Below are 19118 nucleotides of genomic sequence, written 5' to 3'. Positions count from 1 at the left end.
AGCGTTGGTGCAGCTCCAAGCTCTGTAGTTAAAGATGATAACCCCACCTTTAATGGCCCTCCGGTGACATATACAAACGGGGGGAGAAACGGCCGAATACGCATTGTAGACACAAATAAAATGTCTAAAGATGACCTCTTCCAAATTCTAACCGGTATTTCTGGAGCAACAAACAACTGGTTACTACTAGCTGAACAAGCTGCTGACAAGACGGCTTCCGACTGCATAGTTTGTATGGGAGCCCGCCCCACTTTACGGGTGGTACCGGCGCCAGTCAATAGTGCATGCCTCCTGCATCTTATGAACAATACAAAACGAGGTCATTGCTCATATCTGGAAAACCACTTTCCTAAAACTCAACGCTCGGTCTCTAATAAACCACCTTTCTTTTCTTCAGATGTAGCTGTGAACAATTTCACTTGTATTAACCTGACTGGCAATGCAGTAAAACTAGGTAGCTTGAACTCTTCTTGGTGCACTGAGAAGACGGTTATGAAACCAAACTTCCGACCTACGGCTAGGGCTGATTTGTGGTGGTGGTGTGGCAATAACAAGTTATATGATGGTTTCCCTCGGGATGCGTCAGGTCTTTGCGCTCTTATAACTCTTATTTTACCTGTTTTAGTCACTCCAGTAGATCTCTCTATAAAAGTACACGAAGTTGGCCTCCCATCCTCCTCTGAACGCCGCTCTAAACGTTCTCTAATCCCAGGTTCAGCTCATAATCCAACCTATATTGATGCTGTAGGTATACCCCGTGGGGTCCCCGATGAATATAAACTGCGAGACCAGGTTAAAGCAGGATGGGCCTCGATACTTTGGATGGTTGAAATAAATGCGAATGTAGACAGAATTAACTACATTCACTTTAATGTGCAACTGCTGGCTAATTACACTCGAGATGGTTTTGAAGCTGTGCATGCACAGTTATCTGCCACTTCCCTAATGGCTTTCCAAAACAGGGTCGCAACGGATTTTCTCCTCGCAGAAAGAGGCGGAGGCTGCAGCCTTTTTGGTCAGGAGTGCTGTACCTATATCCCCAATAACACAGCTCCTGATGGTTCCCTCACTAAAGCTATTACTGGTCTCACAGCTCTTACTGTTAAAATGAAGGAACACTCGGGCGTTGATACTGCCATGTGGGACTCTTGGCTTAACATGTTTGGCAAATATAAGGCCCTTGTAGCTTCCATCCTAGTTTCCATCTCAGTTTTTGTTGCTATCCTAGTCACCTGCGGTTGCTGTTGTATTCCATGCATTCGATCCCTCATCCACAGACTGATTGTTACAGCTCTCACTCCTGAGGATAGGGATCTCGCCCGGCAGATGCCTTTATTGGCTAGTCAACTTCCCACCTCCTCGCCAACGGATGATGAAAACTCTGATCGTGAGGGTGACGAACATTATCGTCTTTCTCTTGTTTAAATTCTTCTAGAATGGTTGTTTCTCTGTGGTGTTTTGTATTAGGCTTGTTATTAATTGTTTCCCTCACCCACTTCCTCTTGAAGGATATATCTGGTTGAACTGTGTCTGGTCGGGTTGTGAGGGTTAAGCGATGTTCTCAGGGTCTCCGCACTTAAGCCTGAGCGAATGTGTACTCCCACCACTGGATATAAATTGTTTTATTCCACACCCCTTCCTCACTTTTTAACATATTCACTTTTGAATGTCCTTAGCAGTTACCGTTCTGAGTTTATTTTACGGTTGATTTATTCTTTCACATTTTCACGTTTATATCTCTCATTATTATAGTATACTCTGTACTCTCCACATTTTTATCATTACTTATGCTTTTTGGTTGCTGAGTTACAGGAACTGTTAATTTTGTGTCACTACCCTGGTTGCACTAACTCGTTGTATCCTTGTGTGCAGGACAGCTGTTACTGCTTTCGTCGGGAACCGAGACTGCTTGCAGCCGACCCCTGGGCAGGGTGGTGCCTGGACTCTTTTCTCCTCATCTGCAATGACAGATAAAGACAAATGATAAGACCCGAGGAGTTTTTCGAGCCAGGCTTCGACACGTCTCTGTGTTCCTTTGAATGTTACTTATGTTTGTGTGTTGACCCATTTAAGATGGGTCAAAAGGGGGATTTGAAGAAAATATAATCTGATCAAACATTATTCAGCTTTAAATATTGTTCAGCTTTAAAGTTACTGTGCAACTGTGTAATAAAAATGTGCTCACGACTTTGGCCTTGAGAGCGATAAGAAGCGATCGCCTCATCCTGCAGGTGCAAGATATCTGCAAGCGAAGAGACTAGAACACCCAAGGCCGCTTTCCTTTTATGGAGTTGTTTTTCTGCTAATGCAGCACTTTCCTCACAACCACCTCCTGTAAGTTTTAGAGAATATATACCCATCCTCACAGCAAATATGAGGAATCTCCTGATGTGAGCTGTGTTGAGAGGTTGTCTCTGTCTCAATAAAAGTTCACTGATTCCCCATCTGCAGCAGGTGTCCGGTTGTCTTCATTCTCCGCCAGCCTGGTTAAGTCAATTCCTCCTTAACATCTAAAAGAACCTATTTAATGAAGGAAGACGGGTTCACTTTGTGTTTAATATTATTCTATTGCTGTTGTTGTTTATAGTTGTGGATGATTACTATACCTTTCTAATGTTGTTGTCCCTGCCTCTCTTTCTCTCTCTCTGGCTCTGTTCCTGTGCTACTGAGTGTAACTACCGCCCCTCCCCCCTCTGCCCAGCGTAAAGCACAAGGCTCGCGTGCAGAGTGAAGCGGAAAAAAAGTGCGAGAGAGAGGCTGAGAGAAAGAAAAAAAAAAAAAACCCACGTGACGGCTCGCGATAAGGAGCCGGCTCGCGTCGTTCACGTCAAAGAGCCGGCTCTAAGAGCCATTTCGTTCGCGAACGACCCATCACTAGTTGGGTGAGTGCTGAGTAATTGCATATGAGACCATAAGGGTGGGACTGGATGATTTTATCTGTGTGTGCCTGTTTGTCTGTGTCCATATGTCAGGTCGGATATCAGACGCCACCTCTCTAGGGACATCTCAGGACCTCCAAGGTATGGAGGCCTATCTCCCCCCACCACTCCCCCTGCCAGTGGCAGACGCCCTCAGACATCGGTGCATTGGTGGTACTTGGTGTCCAGGGATGGGCGTCCAGGTACGTACCGGGTCACTCCTGGTGGCTGCTTGTCGGGGCCTGAATCCTGGGGCTCGCTCGGGCCCCTTCGGGGGATGAGGTGCCCTCGGCCTGGGGCTCGGTCACTCTAACACAGCTGGCTCACGGGCACGTCACTGCAACCCCCCGGCTTCTGCTCTGCGGCTGCTGAGTGACCCCTCATCTGGGACTCTCCTCAGCTCTTTCTGGGACAGTGGCGCGGCTGCCCCTCTGTTAGTCTTCCTTGGTCTCTTGTGCTCTGAGGGCTTCTGGATGTCTGGAGCCTGAATCTCCTTCATACCTGCTTCATGCCCTGGAGGACGGGGCTGTGGCTCCCCACACCCTTTAGCAGATCATTACATGAAGGAACCTTTTAAATACAAGCGTGCTCATGCTCACAGGTGTACACACGGGTGCTCACACACACAAACTACACCCTTTTTTTTGGCTCCTACCTCAAAGCACACTGTGCGCTGTCGATCCTACACAATAATATTCAATATTTAGTATTTACTGTTATATTCACATAGATTATCGATGATGTTGTTTATTATATTGCTCTTTTTGCTTGTTTTCTCTTTTTTCTTTCTCAACAGGTGAGCCAAATGATTGATATATGTATTTTTTGTCTGTTTGTTTTGTTGGTTTTTGTTTTTTGCCCTTTATCACCAATCCTCTTCCCCACTGTTTTTCTTTCCCTTCCTCCCTCTTCTTTCCCCCTGTCAAGTCTGTCCCATGTGTAGCAAGTGAAAATAAAATAAAATAAACAATAAAAACAAAGGTGAATCAAATAGACCAATACGGCAAGGCTGGGATGGTCCATTTGGTAAAGTAAATCCATTGGGCATCTTTCTTTGCCTTTAGACAATAATTCTGATGGCAAAAGAACCAAACAGGACAGGCGGGAAAAGAAAAAAAATAGAATGTAACTGCTGTAAAAAAAATCTGAAAGTAAGATTTGAATTATATGGAAAAACGATTGTTTGGAGTAAAAGACACTTCATTCATACAAGTGACTGTTGAAAATTAACAAGTTGGGAGTGAAAATATTGGCTCCTTAGTGTCTTTATGACACTTTTCCCTCTTCCCCAAAATGACATCTAAAATGGCGAGTGTTTTGAAATCCAAAAGCAAATGCATTAGAAGACAACCTTGAATGGAACATGGGCAAATTTAAATCCTGAAACTTTTTGATCGTATATCTTCTCTGTGACTAACGGTGTGTTCACACCGAACGCGATAGAAGCAGGCGGAGCGTCAGGCTTACATGTAAAGTCAATGGAAAGGCGCGCTGACCCGCGATTGCGGCTCCCGCGAAAATTCGGAAGCAGATTTGCGTCGCGAAAACGCCTGAAACGCGCGTGAGTGTAGCGCGTTTCAGGCGTTTGACTCGCGAAAAAAAAACCACGCGCGTGAGTTTATGTGTTGCATTTTGTGCATACACGCGTTTCGCGTCCCCCGCTCGAGTTGGAAAAATCTGAACTCCAGCGTAAAATCGCGCCGCGACAACCAATCAGGAGCCTGGTGACGTGGCTGTTACCTAGTTCAAAGGGGCAGATCCAGCCAAAGCCCTTTATTCTTCAATAGAAGGAAGGCTAATCAATGCCGTAGCAAACAACCCGGAGCCGTACGACACCAGCTGCTTTCTGGACCGAGACAGGAATATAAAGGACCGAGCTTGGAGGAAGATATGTAAAGACATCGGGCAACCTGGTAAGTCCATTCATTTCTCTTAAGTTTTCTCTAAAGTTTTCACTGACCCGGGGAAGCCGCACAAAAGCTAGCAAGCCACCGCTATTTTCCCACTGATGTACAAATACCGTTCTGCTTTTAGGCATGTTGTCATTTAAGAATATATTTTATTGTTTATTAATAAACAGCACACAGTGGTCCCGCTGTTCATCCGTCACTGCCTCTTTTTTATTTATTTTGATTTTCTTTTTTTTGCACCGGACAGCATTGCATTCTGCAGCCTGATTGACAAATCTCCTGCGCTTGCCAAATTTATCATGTTTGGTTTTGATAACCATCACGTCCAATAGAAAAAACAGCACAAAAACACCCATAACTATGAGCCTCATTTGGAAATAGACACCTGCACCGCGAGGGAAAAAGGCGCACGAAAGTGGCAGGCAGATGAAGACAAACCGCGGCATATTAATACTTTTACGTTTTGCAATCTACAAAGGTTTCCACTTTGAGAATCAATTGTGAGAACTGTGACCATTGGTCATGTGTGTGTGTGGAAAACAGTGTATAAAGTGTGTGGCCAGGGGATAGTTATTCTGAGAACCCCTGCTGCAATAAATGAGGGACCACTGTCTACTCTATGATTATTATATTCAACCTGTTAACATTTAATACTGTATTGATAGAACCAACTGATTCTGAAGCAGAGCATCCCCTGTTGCTTCTCCTGGCTGCCCAGTCCCTGAGCTCCTGCTGCTGCACCCACAGTTATGTACAGCAAGCACTGATACCTTTTTAGTCGGTGGGATTGCCTGTGATCACCTTTACTAAAGATCTACAACCAATCTGATTATATCCTGTTTTTGGTTTGTTTGTTTTTTTCAATGTTGAAATTAAAATCTAGTAGCAGCCTTCTCATTTCTTTGTGTTTTGTGCTGTTTTACAGGCCCACAGGGGAGGACGGCTCCGAGGCAGATGAGGGACGGGTCCCAGGACGGTCCATCGGTGGTGGAGCTGGAGCCACACCAGTCTCCAATGGAGCATTTCCTCCTCAGCCTGGTTCCTGCTCTGGAGAGCAGCTGGGTCCTTTTTATTCCTGTCTCTCTGTAAATACTAGTGATGGGTCGTTCGCGAACGAAATGGCTCTTAGAGCCGGCTCTTTGACGTGAACGACGCGAGCCGTCACGTGGGTTTTTTTTTTTTTCTTTCTTTCTCTCAGCCTCTCTCTCGCACCTTTTTTCCGCTTCACTCTGCACGCGAGCCTTGTGCTTTACGCTGGGCAGAGGGGGGAGGGGCGGTAGTTACACTCAGTAGCACAGGAACAGAGCCAGAGAGAGAGAAAGAGAGGCAGGGACAACAACATTAGAAAGGTATAGTAATCATCCACAACTATTTTCGGTTGCAGATGATAAAGGATTGAGAAAGTTTATTCATGCAGGTCCATATGACAGAGAATGTGCATGTTCTTTTAGTTTTCATATTATAATTTATATTTAATTGTGTTGTGGTTTGCAGTGTTTTGTGTTCTTTTCACTTTAAATTTGTGAAAGGAAAAAGCTGAAAATTTAAATAGTTAAAACTTGAAATGTGAATAGTTGATTTTTGTATTATATGATTTATTTATTACATTTTATGTGGAGTGCATAAATAAAAGTATATTTACGGTGGCCCCTAGAGACAAAGCACATACAAACTTCAAATCACGTACGAACTCTGAAGCATGTACAAACTCCAAAACACGTACAAACTCCAAAACACGTAAAAACACGTACAAACTCCGAAGCACGTAAAAACTCAGAAGCATATAAAAACTCAGAAGCACATAAAAACTCAAAACACGTACAAAAGACAACAGAAGTGCTCCAGGATGCTGGGTGCAGTGTTGAGCCTTTGTTATCTTGTGGCTACACAAGCCAGCAAGTACCAACGACCGGATTTGGTGTGTGGTAATAACAGGTAAATGAACTTTTTTTTAAATTATTTGAATATATATATAAGTGCCTGTGTATAAATACACAAACAATACACACATGCTTTCAATTGTGTAATTTAAGTGATCTAGTAGCTCTGCTTTGGAAGTTCAGTTCATGCTAGAAATGTGTTTTGGAGTTTGTACGTGTTTTGTCTCTAGGGGCCACCGCATATATTTATATATAAACATATATAAATAAAACCACTTGTTTTTACGTTAGTAATTGCTTTTGTGCATAATTTTATATTATTGTTAATAATAAATTAATTAAAGCAACAAAACAACCTGAAGAGCCGGTTCGGAGCCGAAAGAGCCGGCTCTTTTTAGTGAGCCGAACCGAAAGAGCCGGATCTCTAAAAAGAGCCGGAAATCCCATCACTAGTAAATACTTATATTTTATATATTTATGTTTAATGTATTTCTGTGTGAGAATTTTAATATTATTTCAAATAAATTTTTATAATGACTAATGTCTCAGTTCTACTACACAGCAAATGTTGGCACACGACTTGACACATGTAGAATTTATTTCATATTATACTAATGACAAAATATACTGATACAGTGGGATGCAGAAGCTTGGGCAACCTTGTTAATAGACATCATTTTCCTGTATAAATCGTTGGTTGTTACAATAAAAAAATGTCAGTTAAATATCATACAGGAGACACACACAGTGATATTTGAGAAGTGAAAAGAAGTTTACTGGATTTACAAAAAGTGTGCAATAATTATTTAAACAAAATCAAGCAGGTGCATAAATTTGGGCACCACAAAAAAGAAATGAAATAAATATTTAGTGTATATCAATGTGTGTGTCTCCTATATGATATATGGGGTGCCTTTGTCTGGACGTGCTTCCCATCCAGAGCTGCACAGCACAGAGGGAAGTTCCAGCGCTCCTGGAGTCCCTCTGTGATGGACCGCCAGTCTCCAGGTGAAGGCACAGCCATGAAGTCGTCCACTAGACAGTCCCAGATGGCCGTCGCTGCCTGGGGGGTGATCTGACACACCGACTCTGTAACTGAACGCTTGGTGCTGAAGCAGTCCGCGGTGACAAGGAACCTGGACAAAATTGTTCAAAATCAGTATTATGTGTACTGCAGTTACAAAATACATTATTCAAATTCCAAAACACTTTTGTGATGTCAGATTTAATCACAAAACTTAAATCTTACATAAAACATTTTGTAATTATAAGGATAATTACAAAATGTATATTAGATAATATCTAAAACAGTTGTGTTTTATTTTAACTTTAACATATCATAATTTGATTGGTAGCAACTTTCACAACTACAGTGAGCCAATCACTCATAATTCCTAAACATGTCAATCAGGTAGGAATGAAGTGAGACATTAATAGAAATAAAGAGTTGTATGTTGACATGTAGCCCTTTCCTTGCTTAAATCATTAATATTTTTGAAAAATTAATCTGTGATAAGACAGCTTATCAAGATAGAACCATGTAACTAGAGATGAACCAAACTGTTCACAGTTTTATCTAACTCTGTTTTAATAAAGGCTGGTGACGCCTGCTATAGAGTCTGACAGCTGCAGGGATTATATACAAACATTCAACTATCCCAGAATTAAACCAGGTCTAAATAAAAAGGAGTGAGTATCACTACAAGGTTAACTCAGTGGTGCTAATGCTACAGTTTGATATCAGCAAACACCGAGCGCATACATTGATGTGACACCACAGCCATGCTATCATCGCAAACACTGATAACAGCATAAATCGAATTAAATCGGACTTGATGAGAGCTTCTGAGTATCACTAGAAATATTATAAACAGTCGTCTTTGTACCACAGGTTGCTTTCAGTAAACACCGAGAGCATTCACTGTTAGCATAGCACATCCATGTTAGCAGTGTATAAATGGATGGTTTAGCATATTAGCACAGGTATCAATAAAGGACTACCGTATTAAACACTTTTACTAACCTCAGGCAGACGGACAGGCGCTCTGCAGGTGGGATTGAGCGTCTGTAGTTGGTGTCTAGGCGGGCGATTCTGGGACCGACGCGGGACAGCAGGTCCTCAAACTGGCCGAGTGAATGACGGTGATAGCGCTGGAATCGGCCGTCATCCAGGCGCAGCTCCTGGAGCAAGTGGTGAAACTCACCAAACTGCTCACGCCTCTGGAGGACCTGATGGACCCAGGTATGGCAAGGATGTCCTTTACGCCGCTACTCTGCTCTCCACAGTAAATAGAGAAGGGAGACTCTCTCTTCAAGTGCTAGCTTGACAGCTGCCATCTTGCAAAGATACCGGTCTTGCAAAACTTCCTCCCACATCCCTCCCACATTTCCGGTTCACGCGCGTTAAAATATGATATTTTGGGGCGCGATGGATTTTTCTTGCACACGCGTAGAGGTGCGAATGTGCACGCGTCAAGTTAGGGGCGTTTGGGGCTTTTTTCACGCGCCCATCGCGTTCGGTGTGAACACACCGTAAGGCTGTTGTCTATTACAGCGGTCCCCAACCTTATTTGCGCCACGGACCGGTTTATGCCCGACAATATTTTCACAGACCGGCCTTTAAGGAGTCGCGGAAAAATACAACAAAATAAAACTAGTACCGGTACCGAAAAAAAGAAGATTTATTCATAACACACGTGAAAAGACCCAGGAAAACCGAGTAAACGATAAAAACGATAACAAAATAACGCTGAAAACCGATAAAAACCCTGAAAACCATACATTTCACACCTGAGCCTCAACTCTCGCGGCCCGGTACCAAACGACTCACGGACCTGTACCGGGCCGAGGCCCGGGGGTTTGGGACTGCTGGTCTATTACACAAAAGATCCCTCGTTCAGAACCATGGGGAGATGCAAATATATTTGGGGTTGTGTCATGAATGGGTGTCCGGTGTTAAGATCTAGCAAATCAAATACATGGAGCTGTCTGCTGTGGCAACCCACTGGGAATATGGGAGCAGCCGAAAAAAGAGGCTTTGTGTGCAGAGGAAGGGAAAAAAAGTCATTTCAGTTATTTCAAATGATGACATGTATTTATGCCATCAAATGTCTATCAAAGATTAACTGGCTTGCATGTCTGAAAAGTGAAGCCAACATGGGAATTCTTTAAACTAACATTCTTTGTAATTGTCAGCAGCATGTGACTGGTGGTACAAAGAAGTTTTATTGTTTGGAAACCTGCTGGAGGACAGCTATAAATGCTTTCCTGAGGATTTAATGTTCTAGTACCAAGGCTTATAATACAATGATTTTGATTTTGTAAACATAGCCCCATCAGCGTAAAAAAGGAAGGATAAACTATTGTTAACTATTGATTGACAAATCACTACAGTGTGTGATCCTTTCACTTCATTGTCAGATTTCAAAACAGTGAAATGGTAATGGCAGAAGCACCCAGCTCGCGGCTTCATAACAGGATTACACTAATGTTACAATCAGGTTAGTGAAAACAATAGTTAAAGACTATGGTGTGACCAAAATTAATGTGACCATGTGCAATGAACCTGTTATTTTATTGCATTTGAAATGGTTGCTTGAAGAACTGGACCAGGTTGCAGTCGCTGTCTTCAAAGTGACTTTGAATCAGAAGTTCTAAAATTTCCTCACAAACTGGTGACTGCAAAATGGCATAGGTGCTTGGCAACCTTGCTCTTATATAGGAACATGAATGGAAACCATGTAAATACATGGTTCCTGTGTAGGAGTCCTCAAGTAGTTTACTGATTTTCACATTCCGCTGCTCTAATCTTCAGCAGCTTATAACAGACAGTTTAAAAACTATAAAAAAAATTTAAAAGCAGAATAAGAGGTAAAGTTTTTTCTAACAATTACATTTTTCTAGTTTAGTCTTTCCAAAATACTATATTTCATCTATTTTTACAGGGAACAGTCAGGCAAACATTTGACGCACGCGTTTTCTTTATCAACGGCCTTTCTCTTATGCTATTTTGAGAACAGAGAAGAAGTGGCAATACAAAACTGATTTTATACATACCTCAGCTTGCTGTAGTTTAAAGTTATACAATTCTGACCTACAATCTAAAAAAAGATAACTCTGTGACTGAAGGTAAGCTGGGAGAGAGTTCTCTGCCTCAAGTTTATCCTCTCTTGACAGTATCTACTCCCTAGCTGCAAAACTTTGCTGCTATGGGTTTTCTTTTTAAGCACAGTTCACATCTGCTGAGAGACCTTCACCTAGTTTTTTGGTTTTTTGTTGTTGGTGGTGGTTTTTTTTGCAGGACCTACAGACTTAACCCACTTCACATTTCTGTGAGAGTTAGAGTGCAGGGAAGATATCAAACTGTACCTCAACGCCATAAAGAATGGCACGTATTAGAGTGGTAAGTGAATTAAAACCAACATATCATGTCTGTTGTAGTGATGGGTCGGTCGCAAACGAAATGGCTCTTAGAGCCGGATCTTTGAAGTGAACGATGCGAAGGAGCCATGTTTTTTTTTTCTTCTTTCTCCTGCCCTCTCTTTCACTTTTTTTCGCTTCACGCTGCAAGTCACCCTTGCGTTTGCGCCCCTCCCCCTCTGCTCAGCGCTGAGCTGAGGGGGTGGGGCGGTAGTTACACTCAAACAGCAGTAGCACACAACAAGAGCAGGAGAGAGAGGGAAAGAAAGAGAGCCAGGAGCAACAACAAGAGACAACACCGTCACATTGGAAAGGTACAGTAAAGAAAATGAGTGACACCAAGAAAAGAAGCAAAGTCTGGAGCCATTTCAATCTTATTGACAAAACAAAGGCAGAGTGTAGAGTCTACAAGAAAAGGATATCATATAGAGCCGGCTCCACAAACAACATGCACAGGCACCTAAGAACTGTCCACCCATCAGTGCAATGGGAAGATAAAACGCAGTCAGTTGAGTGTGATATTAATAGTTCTAAATGCCAACCTTTCCCTTAATTAAAGATCTGGGCGTTCTTTTCCCCCCCCTTTTTTTCCATATTTTCATTTATATTTTATTGTGTTGTGGTTTGCAGTGTTTTGTGTTGTTTCACTTTAAATTTGTTTAAAAGGAAAAAGCTGAAAATTTAAGTAGTTAAAAGTTGAAATGTAAATAGTTGGTTTCTGTATTTTATACTTTATTTATTACATTTTATGTGGAGTGAATAAATAAAAGTATATTTACAGTGGCAGCACGGTGGCACGGTGGTTAGCACTGTTGCCGCACAGCAAGAAGGTCCTGAGTTCAATTCCACCATCAGGCCGGGGTCTTTCTGTGTGGAGTTTGCATGTTCTCCCCGTGTTTGCGTGGGTTCTCTCCGGGTACTCCGGCTTCCTCCCACCGTCCAAAGACATGCAGCTTGTGGGGATAGGTTAATTGGATAATCCAAATTGCCACTAGGTGTGAATGTGTGAATGAATGTGAGTGTGAATGGTTGTCTGTCCCTGTGTGTTAGCCCTGCGACAGACTGGCGACCTGTCCAGGGTGTACCCTGCCTCTCGCCCTGTGACAGCTGGGATAGGCTCCAGCGCCCCCCGCGACCCTGAAAAGGATAAGCGAATGGATGGATGGATGGATATTTACAGTGGCCCCTAGAGACAAAGCACGTACAAACTCCGGAGCACGTACGAACTCCAAAACACAACGGAAGTGCTCCAGGATGCTAGGGGCCGTGTTGAGCTTTTGTTACCTAGTGGCTACACAAGCCAGGAAGTACCAACAATCGGATTGGCTGTGTGGTAGTAACAGGTAAATGAAGTTTTGTTTTTTTAACTATTTGAATATATATATATATATATATGAGTGTTTGTGTATTAATACAAAAACTATAGACATATGAATTCGATTGTGTAATTTAAGTGATCTATGTAGCTCTGTTTTGGAAGTTCAGTTAACGCTAGAAATGTGTTTTGGAGTTTGTACGTGCTTTGGAGTTTCTAAGTGCTTTGGAGTTTGTACGTGTTTCGTCTTTAGGGGCCCCATAAATATTTATATATAAACAGACATAAAGAAAAGCGTGTTTTTTTACATTACTAATTCCTTTTGTGCATAATTTTATATTGTTGTTGATAATTAATTAATTAAAGCAACAAAACAACCTGAAGAGCAAGTTGGGAGCCGAAAGAGCCGGCTCTTTTTAGTGAACCGAGCTGAAAGAGCCGGAAATCCCATCACTAGTCTGTTGGATACTCGTGTTCAAACCATGTGCTATTAATTTAGGGCACAAAATCATGGCTAAAGAATATTTTCCCATAGAGTTTTATGCTAATCCAGCCTGTCACAACCCAGACTGGAGCACATATTTAATACATGTTCGTCTATAGGAGCCCCCACACGCTTCAAAGTGTGTCACAAGGACGCGTCGCAATCCCCTCTACGCCAACATCTACCAGCAGGTCTCCTCATCACTGTTACAGAATGACTCACACAGCTGGCGACTAAAAATAGCTTATAAGTCTCCTTCCTTGGCTCACAATCTCTCCCTCTTATCTCTTTACCCGCTCTCCGCTTCTCCTTTTCTCTTAATTTGTCTCTCACTATTCCCTCTCTCCACATCTTCCACACAAATACCCCAAACTGGTGAATTAGAGTATGAATCATCAGTGTCCTCTGGAAAAAACAAAACAAAACAGAATTACACAGGATTGGGAGGGGAGGGGATGATGTAGCACAGCTGGAAAATGATGAACTCAGAATATAGGTCATAGCGAGATGATGTTATCAAAGCTTAAATCAGACAAAAGGAAATGATATGGCTCAGGTCCATGTTTGCTATTACGCAAACGTAACCTACTTTCCCACCTGCCTGTGCTGTGATATGGTATTATTTTTTATTTTGTCCACACAAAAAAATCATCCAAATGAACATTGTTCTGTTGTAAAATACACTCTTCCACAAGGCAACCAGAGCTTTACACTCAATCACAGATTTTCACTTGGGATCTGCAGAGTACAACCACAGCCTTGTAGAGATGGTCACTGAGCTGTTCCACTGGAGCGGCTGGAGGGTTAGGTGCTTGACTCGAAAACATCTTGACAGTAGTTGCTGATGCAGGGCGGCGTGTTCCCTGCTAGCTAATGCTTTTATGTTGACACACAGAGCTCATGCCAACCTTTTATGAAATGTTATCAATCAGCCAGGTAGGGTTTTCCCTCATTGTGCATGAAACCTGCAATTAACTGCAATGAAAATGGCTGTGCCGTAAAAGGCTATATTTAAGGTGGCTCAAGAGCAAATTAAATAAGAGGGTTGTGGCTTTGGTTCAATATGTATTTACAAAATAAATAAAGCAGCCAATATTCCCATTTTACAACTGTTAAATATTGATATTTTAATGACACTAGAAGGAATATACTGATATGGTACTGGATAATTACGGTGGCCCCTAGAGACAAAGCACGTACAAACTCCAAAACACTTGCAAACTCCAAAACACTTGCAAAATCCAAATCACTTGCAAACTCAAAAACACTTGCAAACTCCAAAACACTTGCAAAATCCAAAACACATGCAAATTTCCAAAACACAATGGAAGTGCTCCAGGACGCTAGGGGCAGTGTTGAGCTTTTGTTACCTAGTAACTACACAAGCCAGGAAGTACCAATGACCGGATTTGGGCTGTATCCCAATTCAGGGTCTGCAGCCTTAAAGGCCGCATTTTAAGGCCGATTACGGCACAGCAACACGACGAAGGCTGTCCCAATTCAAAGGCTGCTCGAAATGCGGCCCTCAAATGCTTCCTTAATTTCCCTGAATTTTAAGGATGGGCCAAACATATCCCAGATTTCACAGCGCGGCGGTGGTGTGGATAATTTTACCGAAAAAAACGGCGGAAGCAGAGCCGCCGAAGAGTAAACTTTCAGAAGTAAGTACTGAATATTATGTCACTTATTTATGCACAAATGTTGTTATAATGAAGAACATTAAAACATTACTGTTGGCCACATATCGGGAAAGTTATGTGACATTAGCGATGTTTGTACTAACTTGGTTTTAAAGCCTTTACTTCAAAATATACGCCGTTCAATAGTTGACTTTAATCTTACTGAGAATGTGATGATTTTATGGATAATTAAAGTCAGTCATATATCCACAAACACAACAGGCTGAAAGTCAGTGATGCTGCTCGGTTTGCAGTCCTGAGTATCACGGCACAAGCAGGATTCACTGCACTGTTAATGTTAGCTATGTTAAATTGTTGCCTCTATTCGGTGGTGTCGAGCCAAACGGACTTTAACGTGTGTTTGAACGAGCTGACGGTTCACTCGTTAAGCTGAAAGAAAGATGCTTTAATCACAGGAGTCACACATGTGTCCACTGTACCATCTGGGAACTCTTTTTGTTTCGTAATGACACAAACACTAAATCCTCCTTCTTTTGTGCTGTTTTGCAGCAGTGTATACACCTGAGACTGTCACCTGTCTGTCTGTCCTTCACTCTCTCTCTCTGTTTCTTTCTCTCTGATTGTGTAATAAAAGTATGAACATTCATTTATAAGTTACACTTGTGTTTGAATCCTGCAGCTTATCACACATTTGATTTCCATGTGTGACAACTGCAAGTGTCCAGAGTGAGGACAGACTGAGGGACCCACTGCTGCACATCATCTGTGAGGCTTTGTACCCCTGATGATCCACCAGGACAAACTCATCAGTGTGTGAGGAAGAGGAGGAGGAAGAGCCAGCAGCAGCTGACAGACGGAGAGAATAGACAGACTGTTCCCTGTTTGTGAAGGACTGCTAGAAAAAGTTTAACATAACTAATTGTCTGTCCTGAATCAGTCTTATTAAGTAATGTTCAAATAATTTTATCCTCCCAGTGTTTTCAGTGTGGGAGAAAGTACTCAGGGCCTTCAAGTTACACACTATGAAAGGCAGCAACAAGTTTAACATTCAGAAACCTAAAGTATGTATCAGCAGCAGAATGGACCTAAAAATAAATGTTTGTTTCAGTTCTATGAAGCTTTGAGTATTTTGGATTAGTAGTACTGCTGTGTTTGTTGCATCATATTGCTGTAATTGTTTATATGCTTTATATATTCTGAGGTAAGTTGATCTATAGGGTTACATCATATTCTATAAGGATGTTATGTGTTTGTATACTTTCTGCCCAGTTTGACCCATTTAGCAGAAGTCAGCCTGTTTAAGGCTCTGATATCTATTCTGTATGACTTAAAGCAGTTATGACATGGTCTGATTTTCTCACCCAATAAAGGAATATTCAATATATCAGTCTACTCTTCATTTTATCAGAAACATTTATCACAGCTTGTACATTTTCTTTTTATAAATATATGTAAGCAATGAGCCAAATTTAGTAATGCCAACATACTGAAGGAACAACATTTGTCTCTTATATATGATACACCTATATATACACTGTCAAAGACACTTGTCTTTGAGTGAAGATTTAAGGTGATAAGACATATAAATAACTGCAACTTGAATCTGTACTGAAGCTCAGTATTTGACACAGAGTTCATGTTCACTGCTGTAATAGCTAATAATGATTAATATAATAACCATAATATTGGCCATATTATATTTACATTACCAAAGTGATATGACTTTAGTCTCATGAACAACATTAGCTAATTCTTATTTACTAGCTAATCTTAAATGACTGTTCAGTACAGAAATGAAGCCCAAAAATCATGTTTTACTGTCCTGTGGTCTCAGCCTCAGATACTTATCAAATCACACAAAGCTCTTGTAGAAACAAACAAACAAATTAACAAAATATGTTCTCCTTCATTTCTGTCAAACAAAGTTGTATGACACGTTTCCAGCGGTTAGTATCATGGTTGCTAGGCAACCTGGGAAGCGCGACGGAGACTAGACCGTCCCATACAGACAAACTTGCCGTTTATTTTGCAAATCGAGCTCAACACTGCCCCTAGCGTCCTGGAGCACTTCCGTTGTGTTTTGGAATTTGCAAGTGTTTTGGAATTTGCAAGTGTTTTGGAATTTGCATGTGTTTTGGAGTTTGCAAGTGTTTTGGATTTTGCAAGTGTTTTGGAGTTTGCAAGTGTTTTGGAGTTTGCAAGTGTTTGGAGTTTGTACGTGCTTTGTCTCTAGGGGCCACCGTAGATAATATTCGCATAAAGTCAAATATAATATGACATATGATGTGTTACCTTAGAATATGAATAAAAGTAAGAACAAAATAAAAAGACTGAAATATAATTAGTTGCTGCTGGTCATATTGCTTTAAGCAATGGTATTATTTCAGAATTTTACAATCAGTGTAAATCCTCTCACATGGAAACACTGGTACTTTATTTTATGTTTGTGGGCAAAAAACTACCAAAAGCAGTTTTGTTTATAGAATTCATGCCAAGATATATTTACAAATGAGTCTAAAACTGGACCCAAAGAAAAAGAGTGAAAAGTCAAATGCTAAAAACTGCACTTCCTGTAATGGCCACTTGAGCCTGGCACCAAAAGTGAGTAAGTCCTCATAGACTCGCACGTTAAAATGCACAAATTGACAGCAGAACAAAAATGCTTTTGGTGACTACAGCTAATTTCTTCCTTTGTCTTCCTTTGTACGGGGAGAATTTGTGTACAATTCTGTAGTCTACACCATTTAAGTCTAACAGTCAGACATTGTATTGGGCCGCACGTCTTGATCTTTGAATTCAGGTGTTTTCAATCCTGTTACTACAGGTGTCTAAATTCAAGCACGTATCCAAGCATGATAGTGTAATAGTGTCACCGTTGGTAGTCAGTGGCGGTGAAATTTCACCGACGGTATAATTGCAAAATGGAAATATATAGGAACCACCACAGCTCAGTTATGAAGTCGCAAAGGCACAGATTGGGGTTCACTGAGTGCTGACTTATAATCTGGACCACTTGACTGTGCTACAGTAGTAATGTTGGTGCATTTGGAGCATTTTAATGCGTTTATCCGATAAGTAAAAGGGGCTGTGTGGTTAATCTTACTAACAGCCCACCCTAGAAGTCGCTGCTCTGGTTTTGGTGAGCTACAGCCTGCTATACACATTTATTAGCTGATTTATTACCGTTTACCATATGTTGTTGAATTTAAAGTGGAAGTTTGAAGAGCAATGTGTCATCACAGTGGCTACTTGCATTTCTTAAATACAGCTTATGGTGCAAAGTAGGTTACCAAGTCACTACATATAGATTATTTCTATACTTTGCCATTTCAAGCATTTGATTAAATATGTTTATTGTCCCAAAAATCCCCAAATGTACTTGTAAATAGTTTGCTTTCTGGTTACTGAGTCATATCAGTCAGCCAACTACTATGGAGAGGATTAATATGTGACTCTAGAATGCATTTAGGTTAAAACCTTGACCACTGAGTTTTTGCATCCAGCCCTGACCAGTTTTAATTGTAGAAACAGCAGCTCAACACTATCAAAAGAAAGATTTAAAGGCTTGATACAGCTTTGGGAAGCCTAGTTTATCATATATTTTTGGAGGATTTGTTGACTCTCTGTAGTATTTTATCCAGTTTCACTCCTGTAATCCAATTTTTATGTTTGGACATGAAACATGTAATGAAATGTATATTTAATAAATACTTTTTCAACTGTAGTCTGGCAAAACAAACATCTGAATCTATAACATACCATAATTCAGCCTTATTTTCTACAGTTGACAGGCTAACAAACCCTCCTGTGTCAGTGGCAGCTGAACTTCATTCGACCATGGCCTGCAATGACTTTGCCAAATTCTTCACTGAAAAAATCCAAAAAATTAGACAAGCAATTGGTACATCAACAGCAGATCCAGGATATGTACTGTGTCCACCAAAAAACTGTTTAAACACCATGAAACAGTTTCAACCTATTAACAGCAAAGACCTGGAGGACATCTTAGGTCAACTGAACTTCTCCTCCTGCTGTTTAGATGTCCTGCCAACAAGTTTTTTCAAAAAGGTCTCAAAGACTTTAGAGTCAGACCTGTTACAGATCGTCAACTTTTCTTTATTATCAGGTGTGTTTCCAGAATCACTAAAAACTGCTGTAATCAAACCTATACTGAAAAAGGACAATCTTGACAAGACACAAATGAACAACTACAGGCCGATCTCAAATCTCCCGTTTTTAAGTAAGATCATTGAAAAAGCAGTTTCTCAACAGCTCAGTTACTTCTTAAAACAGAATAATTGCTACGATGCCTTCCAGTCAGGTTTTAGACAGAACCACAGCACTGAAACCGCTCTGACCAAAGTGTTTAATGACATATGTCTGAATACAGACAGTGGAAAAATGTCAGTCCTAGTTTTACTGGATCTCAGTGCAGCATTTGATACAGTTGACCACAACATATTACTCAAACGACTGGAGAACTGGACAGGTCTTTCAGGAACTGTACTAAACTGGTTCAAAACATACGTAGAAAACAGGAAATACTTTGTAT

This window comes from Astatotilapia calliptera, chromosome 23, assembly GCF_900246225.1.
Source record: "Astatotilapia calliptera chromosome 23, fAstCal1.2, whole genome shotgun sequence".
Taxonomy (NCBI): domain Eukaryota; kingdom Metazoa; phylum Chordata; class Actinopteri; order Cichliformes; family Cichlidae; genus Astatotilapia; species Astatotilapia calliptera.
Note: the sequence above shows the minus strand (reverse complement) of the source record.